Genomic DNA, 10,192 nt, shown 5'->3' on the forward strand with positions numbered 1-10,192 from the left:
TGGACATGAGGGACTCATGAAAGGGGGCCTGAAATAATATGGTGGAGGCATAGGGGTGATGGGTGGGGAGGAACCAGAGAATTATTCTGGGGAGAAGAAGGTCATGAGAAAAAGGGGACTGCTAGGGTTGTTCAGAGAAATTACAGGAGACACAATTGCTGTCTGCTGAGTGTGTGGGAAACAGGGCTGGGTCTTAGCCTTAAGAAGGAGAGAGAGTTTTGGAAGCATTTTTCTTGGAAATTGAAAAAGAAGTCTTTGAGAGAAGTAGGAGCTCATTGCCAGGCAGCAGGAGGGAGAGCGCACCTAAGTCACATGAGTAGAAGATCCTTAGCTCCCCTTGCCCTGGCTGGCTCCATCTCTTAGGATGCAGCATTCTGGCCCTCCAAGACTGCACTGCTCTCCCTTCCCTCACCTCATCTACGTCCCTCTCCATGTGGCCCCCCTACTTGATGAACCCCAGCAGCATCTTGGGCCCATTCTCATGATATGACCTTTGTGACTGTGCATCCCCAAGTGTCCAGGCATGGCCTCAAATACTTTGTAGGAGAGGCCTGTAGAAGACCCAGCCTCCCAAGGAACTCCCAGAACCCATATGCAACCTAGAGGTGGAACAGAAAGCATGTATGTGTGGAGGCATCTCCAAACCAATAGCAGAAGAACCCAGAAGTTGGCTCACAAGGTCACTGTGTAAGTTTCAACAAGCCCCCTTCTCTCTCTGTGCCCAGTTTCCTCGTGTGCACAACCAGATGGCCTCTAGGGCTCCTTCCCATTTGACATTCTATTCTTCTGTAGGTTCTCAAGTCATCTCTGTGATCAGGAGAAGTTCAAGAAAGTTTCATAGAGGTGGGGTGGGTATACTCAGATGGGAAAAAGGATGGGGAGCTTTTTAAGCTAGAGAAGGAGTAGGCATAGATTTATTTATTTGTTGTCAAATCTCCCATCTTGGGAGTGAGGGAGTTAGTACTGTCTTTTCTATCTCTCTTCCCAGTGTCTGCCCAGATGTTTCTAGAGGTAGGGGCTTTGAGCATTGAGAAGAATAGTGGGGACAATTGAGGGTGCATTTAGGGGATCAGGGGAAGAAGACAAAGGAAGCAGCTATTTGGGGCCAACTATATTTCCTGCCTCCCCCGACACCCCCAACTGCCCAACCATCCCAATATCCTAATTAGCTAGTCCCTTAGGCCCCTGTTAGCAAGGCCGGCTGAGCGCCCAACTCCCTAGGGACCAGCCCCCTTACCCCCCAGACTAATCAGTCCTTCGCTCCTTGAGTGCATGAGTGTACACACACACACACACACACACACACACACACACACACACACACACACACTGAGGCTTATTCTTTCCCAGAGCTTCAGGCCCCATTCCAGCCTTCAGAGAGTTAATGTAGGGTGATGTTGAATTTCCCAGTGAAGACACTCTCATTTGAGATGATTGAAGAGTTGGGGAGAGGCCAAAGTTTGGTGGGTCCTCTCCAATTTGGGGTTTTCTCTCAAACTTAAGGAATCAATGATCTATAGCAAAGAATGAAGCCATGATTGGGGATACTCTATGGCCCCCTAAGTCCTAGGGCTGATGTCTCTCAGGCCCCCATCTATGGTCAATATTCACCCCAACCCAGACCCCTCCCCCCTTCATCTCAGGGCCCCCATTCATCTCCCCACCCCCCCTACCCCCCGACACCCGCACTGTCAGCCCAAACACATGATAAATTGCCCTGTCAACAGAATTCATTCAGGGACCAATTAATTCCACAGAAATGAACCAGGAGCCATCAGTTGCTGAAAAACTCAGAGTGCAGGGAGCGGAAGGAGGGGGTGCAGACGGGGGCTGGGCGGCAGAGGGGGGGACAGAGAGGCTGGGGAAGTTAGTCTGACAGAAATTGGTCATTTAATGCTTAAGTGCACGCTAGACAGCCCTGTCATCGCCCGAGGCCCCCGTGCGGGATTAATTATCAGAGGAGGAGAGGGCAGCCCAGCCCAACCAAGCCGTCTGTCACCAACCAAGGCTAGAGTCACCCAGGACGTGGGCCACCCTGAATCCACTTCCAAGTCTCAGGCCTCCTGCTCCCTCAGCTTCCGGGCCCCGCCAGATCCCAATCTTAGGCCCAACTTCTTATCTTGTACCATACACCACATTTAGTCATAGCATCGCCATTAGCTACCCCAACCAGGAAGCCTTCTTTGACCCTTTGACGGGTTTAGAAGCTATAACTCCCTGTACTTCACTATCATTAACCTCAACCATCTTGTGTGACTCTTTGTGTGGAGTCCAAAACATGATGGCGCCACCCATTGATTCTAACCTGAGATAACGGCACCATCTTCCACTCAAATGCTCAAGCCAGAATCCCACCAGTTGTCCTTGACTTCTCTCCCTCTCCTTCATCCCTCTCAACCAATCAGAATCCAAATCCTGTCGGCTCAACCTCCTGTAAACATATCTGGGCCACTTGCTTCCAGCTTCCCCCTATCACCCAAGGTTGGGCCGCCAGTGGCTCTGCCTGCTCTCCTAATTTAGGTCCTTACTTGCAGATGAAGTTATCTCTAAAAACACAAATAATACCCTGCTGTATCCCCTCCCCCCACCACAAAATTCAGTTTAACACTCTTTGGTGGACCACCATGGACCTGAGGGAACAGAGTCCAAACTTTTAACTTAATTGAGAAGGCACAAAGCCCCAGCCTCTGCCAGCAGCCCAGCCTCACTTCCAGTATGCTTCCCCTTCTCCCAGCTCCAGCCCCATTCACCTTCTCTTTTGGTTCTACACACACTGTTTATCTCTCAGCCTGAAAAGCTCTTTCTACCTTCCAACTCCTACCATTCACTTGACTAACTCCTACCCATCCTTGAAATCTTAACTGTCACTCCCTCCAGGAAGCCTACCTCAACCCCTTAATGAGCTTTCACAGCTACCAAGCTTTTTCATTCAACATTTCACCCCAGCTGTGCATTGTCTGTACTTCCACCAAAATGGTAAGTTCCACACGAATGGAGTCCATGTATTTATTCTTAGAGCCTGGCGGGGTGGCTGGAGGGATAAGAAATTGTCAGAAAACAGTAAACTTGTGACCCCATCAGATGGACCCAAAACAGCTGAACTAAGTGAGTTCAGATAAGGGAGAGGCTACTGAGAGCTGGGGGTTAGAATGCTAGGGAGGATTTCTGGGAGAGCTTCCTAGAAGAGCATAGCCAAGGGTCTGGAAGAAGCATGCTCTGGGCAGATACGAGGGTTGTCTAAAGCATAGGCTGATCAGGGCAGGAGGGGAATAAACACCTAGAAAGGGCACTGTCCAAAATGGATTTTGATATATGTACCAGAAGTTGAACTGGCAGGACTTGGATACTGATTGGATGAAAGGCATGAGGGAGAGGGAGACCAATTTTACAAGGCAATGAATGCCAGGCTAAGTTTGCCATTTTTCCTTCCCTTGATGGCAGGGATGGTCATTGACTGCTTCTAACGATGGCCAGATGCAAAGTTTTATTTGCCGAGTTAATTCTGGCTGCCAGACAGGGTGTCTGAAGGGAAGGTTGAGGCAGGGAGACCATTAGAAAACTGGTGCAGTTATGAGAAAGGAAGGAAGGGAGGGACGGGAGGGAGGGAGGGAGGAAGAGGAAGAGAGGAGAGAGAGAGAGAGAGAGAGAGAGAGAGAGAGAAAGAGACCTGCAGAAAGATTTGGGAAGTCTCCCATGAGGGACAGAGGAGAATGAGGTATGCTGAGTGGGCTCCATCTCAAAGATGCCTAAAAAGACTATTGACAACTTCACTGAGGTGTATACCTGGACTTGGCTGCCAATTGGATCTGAAGGTGAGGTAGAGAGATAGGGCGAATATGGCTGCCTCCAAGGTTTGTGTTCCAAGAGGCTGGGTGGCTGGTGGGGCTATCAGAGGTAAGGAGAGAGGCTGACTTGAGACTAGAGACAATGAGCATGACTTTATATACTGAGTACACATGCCTGAGTTTGCCATGCCTGGGCATGATGGCCAATAGAGAGAATTACAGAGCAGTAGCTTGGGAGTAATAGTAAATTGGTCTTAGGATGTAGAATTGGAAGATACCTTCCTGCCCCCACCCTCCTATCCTCCAAATTTGCATTTAGTTAGAATGGGCCAATGTAATTGTGTGATAGAGTGATAGTATAATACTGAAACAAATGATCCTAAATAATATAATGCAGTAAAGTGTGTCATGAGGTACAAGTGATAGTGTAGGGCTTGTAATGATAGTGTAATGATGTAATTCAGAAACAGGATAACCATATGACAATTTACTAATATGAACCAGGAAATGATGGGTCAATGCACTAATTAATAATGTGGGGCTGTATTGTGGTAATGAAATAACCATGTAAATCAGTGACACTGTAACAAGGCACACAATCCAGCAACCAAAGGACAACCTGACAGTGTAATCGTGTTAACTTGGTAATGATGACATAAGAATGTCATCACATAATGGCAGAGTGTGGCGATGATGTCACACAATAATAAGAGGCAAACCAGAGAGCAGGTTGAGCCACAACATAAACCAGTAACATTTCTAAACATAAATATTATTAAAAGACCAATGTTAAGGTGAATAAAAATTTGTATAATAAGCAACCATTTATTTAAAAAGGGAAAGGGAAATATAAATACATATACTTATTTGCTTACATGCTACAAAATGGAAAGATAACTAAAATGTTTTTTTTTAATGTTCATCTATTGAAGAAGGGAGAAACAAAATGGAGAGGACAAAATAAAAGCTACCTCACTGACTATATCTTATTTTGTACATTTGACGTTAGAACTATCTACATATTTTATATACTAAGCCAACAAAATTAAGTAATAAGTTAGTAATCCCCCCAAAAGGCAGACACAAAATGAAATAAGTGAACCTAAATAGTCATTGTGTTGGAATCATAACCACATAGAGAGAAACTATTTCAAGTAGTATAAAACCTAATAATTTACTATATGTACATTCCCTAGTGGGTTATACACTGATAAAGCAAATAAGTAATGACATAGATGTTCTTAGAGTTTTGGGTGTGGGAGAAGCAAACAAACAAACAAAACCAAATGGAAGATCAATGAAAATGAGTAAAATCCCTGTAGTCCTAGGTTTCAATTGGTTGCCTTAGTAATAAGCCAATGCATTTTATCTTTTGAAAACTATTTTCTAGCTTTACCCACTGAAAAAGACAAGAAGCTAATCAACTCAGTAACAATAAGCACCCCTGGTCCCCGGATTGTGGTCTTTAAATACCACATTGCACTAAAAGGAACCAGGACTCTTTGGGAAAATGGAAGATGTGTCTGGAAATCTTGTCATAAGAGAAAGCAAGGAAGCTATTAAACACTCCTACTAAAGTCAGGTCAAAAGGACTTAGGTGCCAATTAGAGGCTGTCATTGCTCAAAAATGAGATAATTGAGCATCAGTGAGAATAATAACTACAATTGATTGAAACTCATCAAATATATTTAAATCCATGAAAACATAATTATACTTAAGAGAAATATTTTATTATTTTATTTGTAGGATGCTAAGAAACCAACTCATTATTTGAGAAATTGGTAAATGAAGAGAAAAAAAATCAAACATTTCTACTGCTTTTCTTATAAGAACTGCATCGCAGGAAAACCAAACAGTGAGTGAAGGGAAGTTTCTCTTTATAAATGTCGTACAGCTAATAAATGAAGAAGAAATAGATAGAATTAAAATATCACCATTTTGCTACCCCTAATGGAATAATAGATCTAGGCAATGATCATCAATGGCTGTTAATTTCACAAAAAAGAGAGACAACAGACCATTATGTGCCTCTTGATGAAAATACAAAACACACACATACAAAACAAAACAAAAAACAAAAACCCTATTAGCTAATATTCCCAGAATATCCAACCTGAATCTGATCAAGCCACTAAATGTAATAACATTTTACAGACAATACTATGAACAGAGGAACCACAAAGATGAAATCTGATTTAGGCTCTTGATTGTGTAGTTTCCCCAGAATAAGAGGGCAAATAATCTGGCTTCTTCAATTAAAAAAATAGCAAGCTGGGCCCTAGCTGGTTTGGCTCAGTAGATAGTGTTGGCCCTCGGACTAAAGGGTCCTGGGTTTGATTCTAGTCAAGGGCGTGTACCTTGGTTGCAGGTTCCCTGGCCCTGCTCAGGGTGCATGAAGGAGGCAACCAATCAATGTGTCTCACATCAATGTTTCTCTCTGTCTCTCCCTCTCCCTTCCACTCTCTCTAAAACTCAATGGAAAAAAATATCCTCAGGTGAGGATTAACCAAAAAAAGAAATAGCAAGTTGGAAAATGGATAGACTAAAGGAAACTTAAGAGATATACCAACTGCCCTAACCGGTTTGGCTCAGTGGATAGAGCGTCGGCCTTCAGACTGAAGGGTCCCAGGTTCGATTCCAGTCAAGGGCATGTACCTTGGTTGCGGGCACATCCCCAGTAGGGGGTGTGCAGGAGGCAGCTGATCGATGTGTTTCTAACTCTCTATCCCTCTCCCTTCCTCTCTGTAAAAAATCAATAAAATATATTTTTAAAAAAAGAGATATACCAACTAATTGCAATATATTTGAATCTTGCAAGTAGTTAAAAAAAAGGAGGAGGAGCAGGAAGAGAAAGAGGAGGAAGAGCAGGAGGAGGAGTTATGAAGTAATCAGTGACATGTAAACACTGCACTAATTGCACATTATAAAATTTTTAGATGGGCTAATTATATTATGACCATTTAAAGTCCTTTTATCTTATAAATATTTAATTTAAATATTTACAAATTAAATAATATAATGCCTGGAATTTTCTATAAAACTAGAGGTCTGATGCACGAAGATTCGTGCAAGAATGGGCCTCCCTTCCCTGGCTGCCGGCACTGCCTTCGCTCTGGCTGGAGCTGCCTTTCCGCCTTCCCATGCTGCCCACAGGCCCGGAGCTGCTGGGGTGGCGATGATGCTGCAAATTAACCCACCAGCTTTGTTGGGTTAATTTGCATACTCACTCCTGATTGGCTGGTGGGCATCGTGAAGGTACAGTCAATTAGCATGTTACTCTTTTATTAGGTAGATAATATGGGGGCAGAGTTATTGAAACAAGACTGGCTTTAAATTGATAATTCTTGGAGCTGGGTTTATCATACTATCCTCTCTATTTTTATCCTCTCTATGTTTGAATTTTTCAATAATAACAAGTTTTAAACCATTGTTTTATTAAATCAAACCAGTTAAATTTGGGGATAGCCATATCCCCCATTTTGACTTGCAGAAAGCTGACAACTGTCTTTAATTGGTCAGCTATCTAAGCTGGAGATACTGAAGAAACTGACTAACCTAAAAAATATATACCTCCAGATTCTGGCAACCAGGGTCTCCCACAAAACATCTTGGTCTCCATCTTATTCCTCTTCAGTGATGTCTACCAATCAACAGGGCCCAAACATGCACACCAAGTTTCCAAGCAGTCTTTTACTGCCTTTTTGTGTGTTGATGGACAGGAAAGGATGTTAATGGTTTAAAATAAGACTCTAACATGGGAGATAGAGACCAGAATTAACTACCACAAGAAAAAGGACTTGAAAAAAAATCAAAGACAATTCAGGGAAGAGAAGAAAAGCAAAACAAAATTAAAACTGCCTATAATTTAATAGCCTCAAAGAGGTAAAAGAAACATACTCATGAAATAAAAACAGGGTGTACTTTAGGGTACATTTAGAGAATAATAATAATTTTAAACCCCTGGAAATTAATATATATTTATATGTGCATATATGTATATGTGCATATATATAATATCATAATTAAAAATATTCAATAGTAGGCTTTCAAGGTCAAGTTGAGAAAATACCTAAAAAGTACAATGAATGACTACAGAGATGAAACTAGGAAAGAAAAAAATAGTATCTAAATTCTAAAGGATAAATACAGAAAGTATAAATATCTAACTAATAGGAGTCTCAGAAAAAGAAAACAAAGAAAATTGAGGTGAGAAAATTATTTTTAAAAGTATTCCATAAATGTACCCAAAATGAAGGACATGAATTTCTATATTGAAAGGGCCTGCCAAATATCCAGCACAATGGATTTACAAATTCTTACACCATAGCATATGATCATAAAATTATAGAACATCAAGGGATAAAGAGAAGCTTTCAGAATGAGAGAAAGGGGGGAAATAAGGGTTAAGTACAACAGTTTAGAAATAAGACGGGCAGCAAAGTTCTCAATAGCAACAATGGAAACTAGTAAATAATAGACTAATGCCTTCAAAATTCTTAGGAAAAATCACTTCAAGTCTAGAATTCTATAGCCAGCTAAAATATCAAGTCTGAGACTAAAATAGTCTTTTTCATGCTTCCAAACCCCCCCAAATTCTCATGCATCCTTTCTTTAAAAATTATTGAAGAATGTTCCATATACAAAATGAATGAATAAAAAAATAAATGAATAAACCAAGAAAGAGGTGTACTTGGGACCTAGTAAGCAAAAGATCGAATACAGGAGAGGGGTGAGAGGAATTTCCAACATGATAGAGAAGAAAAATTCCATAATGACAATCATGCAACAGATCCACAGTGTAACCAGTACGGTAGGAACAGGCACAGGTACATTATATACAATAGTGTAGGTTGTTTTCTGACCAAAGGTGTCGAGCTTGGTGGCCATATATTAGAGCCGAAATCTATCTTGCCCTCTGCTTGCCATGACACAATCCTGATGAATGGCTGCATTAAACCTACAGAAAGAAAACACTTACTATGGTCTTCCCACAGAGAGCACTATTCTGTAATTTGTCAGTCTAGGAAGTTCCTTTTCATAATCCATCTAACCAGAGGGTATGCCTTTTTTAAAAACTTTATTCAAAGGGTCATTTGTATTAGTGATGGTCTAAATGAAAAACATTGCAGGTCTTCAAAGGATGCCACCAGTAACAATAGATGACAAAATATGCTTGACAAAAAGTTTCATATTTCTGTTGGTAATTTGGACATGACTTAGTAATAATGAACTAAAAAACTTAGCAAGTAAAATAAAACTGAGGCACTTATTAACCCCAGGAAAAACAACAAAGTTATACAAGAAATAAAATGTGATGAAAGGCACAACATGACTCAGCTGTAAAAAAAAAATTACACTTTTGTTCTTTTTTTTGTTTTCCTTGCTTCTTGCTGCTTGCCGTGCCAGCCACGTGCTTCCCACTCCTAGCTAGCCATGCCTTGAAAACTTGAGGAAATCAAGGACTTCCTGTTTACTGCCAGGAGAAAGGTTGTCAAATATGTCCAGATCAAGAAAAATAAGGATAATGTTAAGCTTAAAGTCTGATGCAGCAGACAACTTTAGACTTTGGTCATCAAAAATGAAGAGAAGGCAGAGAAACTGAAGGAGTCCCTGCCTCCAGTGAAGGAGCTGAAATGAACACACTGATCTGAACTATATTAAAATGTTAGCATTTTTTAAAATTACACTTTTGTTTACATAAACACAAAACATTTATTTTATTCCAATTTGTGATATAAGTATACTGAGAGAATTAAGAAAAAGAAAGTAAATATAGGTGTTGGTAAAAGGAAAAAAAAAAGAGCCCCATCTTCATTTTCCATAATAGTCAATAGATAATTTTAAAATATGAAAAGCCAAATATAGTAATATAAATGTAATATTTCAATAGAAATAGGAAGGTAAGTATCAGAAGATATAGCTAAACAATTTTGTTTTATTTATTTATTTTATTTAACCCTCACCCGAGGATATTTTCCCATTGATTTTTTTTATTGATTAGGGTATTACATATGTGTCCTTACCCCCCTATAGCCACCTACCCATTGATTTTTAAAGAGAGAGGAAAAGACAGAGGGAAATATCGATGTGAGAGAAACACATCTATTGGTTGCCTCCTGCACGAGCGGCCAGGGAGGAGTCTGCAACCAAGGTACGTGCCCTTGACCAGAATGGAACGCTTTGGTCCACAGGCCGACGCTCTATCCACTCAGCCAAATCAGCTAGGGCCTAAATAATTTTAAAATATAGCCTATAGGGAGTTAATAGCTGATAGCTATAAACTTTTATTAGTTTGCTGTTTGAGCTATGTAAATAACTATTTTTAATGAAAATTCAAAGATACCTGAAAATAGAGAAAATAGTACACTGAACTTCCATAGTCTAATCACGTAGAGTTGGCCATTAT

At 40.9% G+C, this 10,192-nt stretch overlaps 1 pseudogene; it reads left to right on the forward strand.

Moving 5' to 3' along the window:
• Window positions 1–9,219: 9,219 nt before the first annotated feature.
• LOC103288482 (60S ribosomal protein L38-like) lies at window positions 9,220–9,423 on the forward strand (annotated as a pseudogene).
• The last annotated feature ends 769 nt before the right edge of the window (window positions 9,424–10,192 follow it).

This window comes from Eptesicus fuscus, chromosome 17 (genome assembly GCF_027574615.1).
Source record: "Eptesicus fuscus isolate TK198812 chromosome 17, DD_ASM_mEF_20220401, whole genome shotgun sequence".
NCBI lineage: Eukaryota > Metazoa > Chordata > Mammalia > Chiroptera > Vespertilionidae > Eptesicus > Eptesicus fuscus.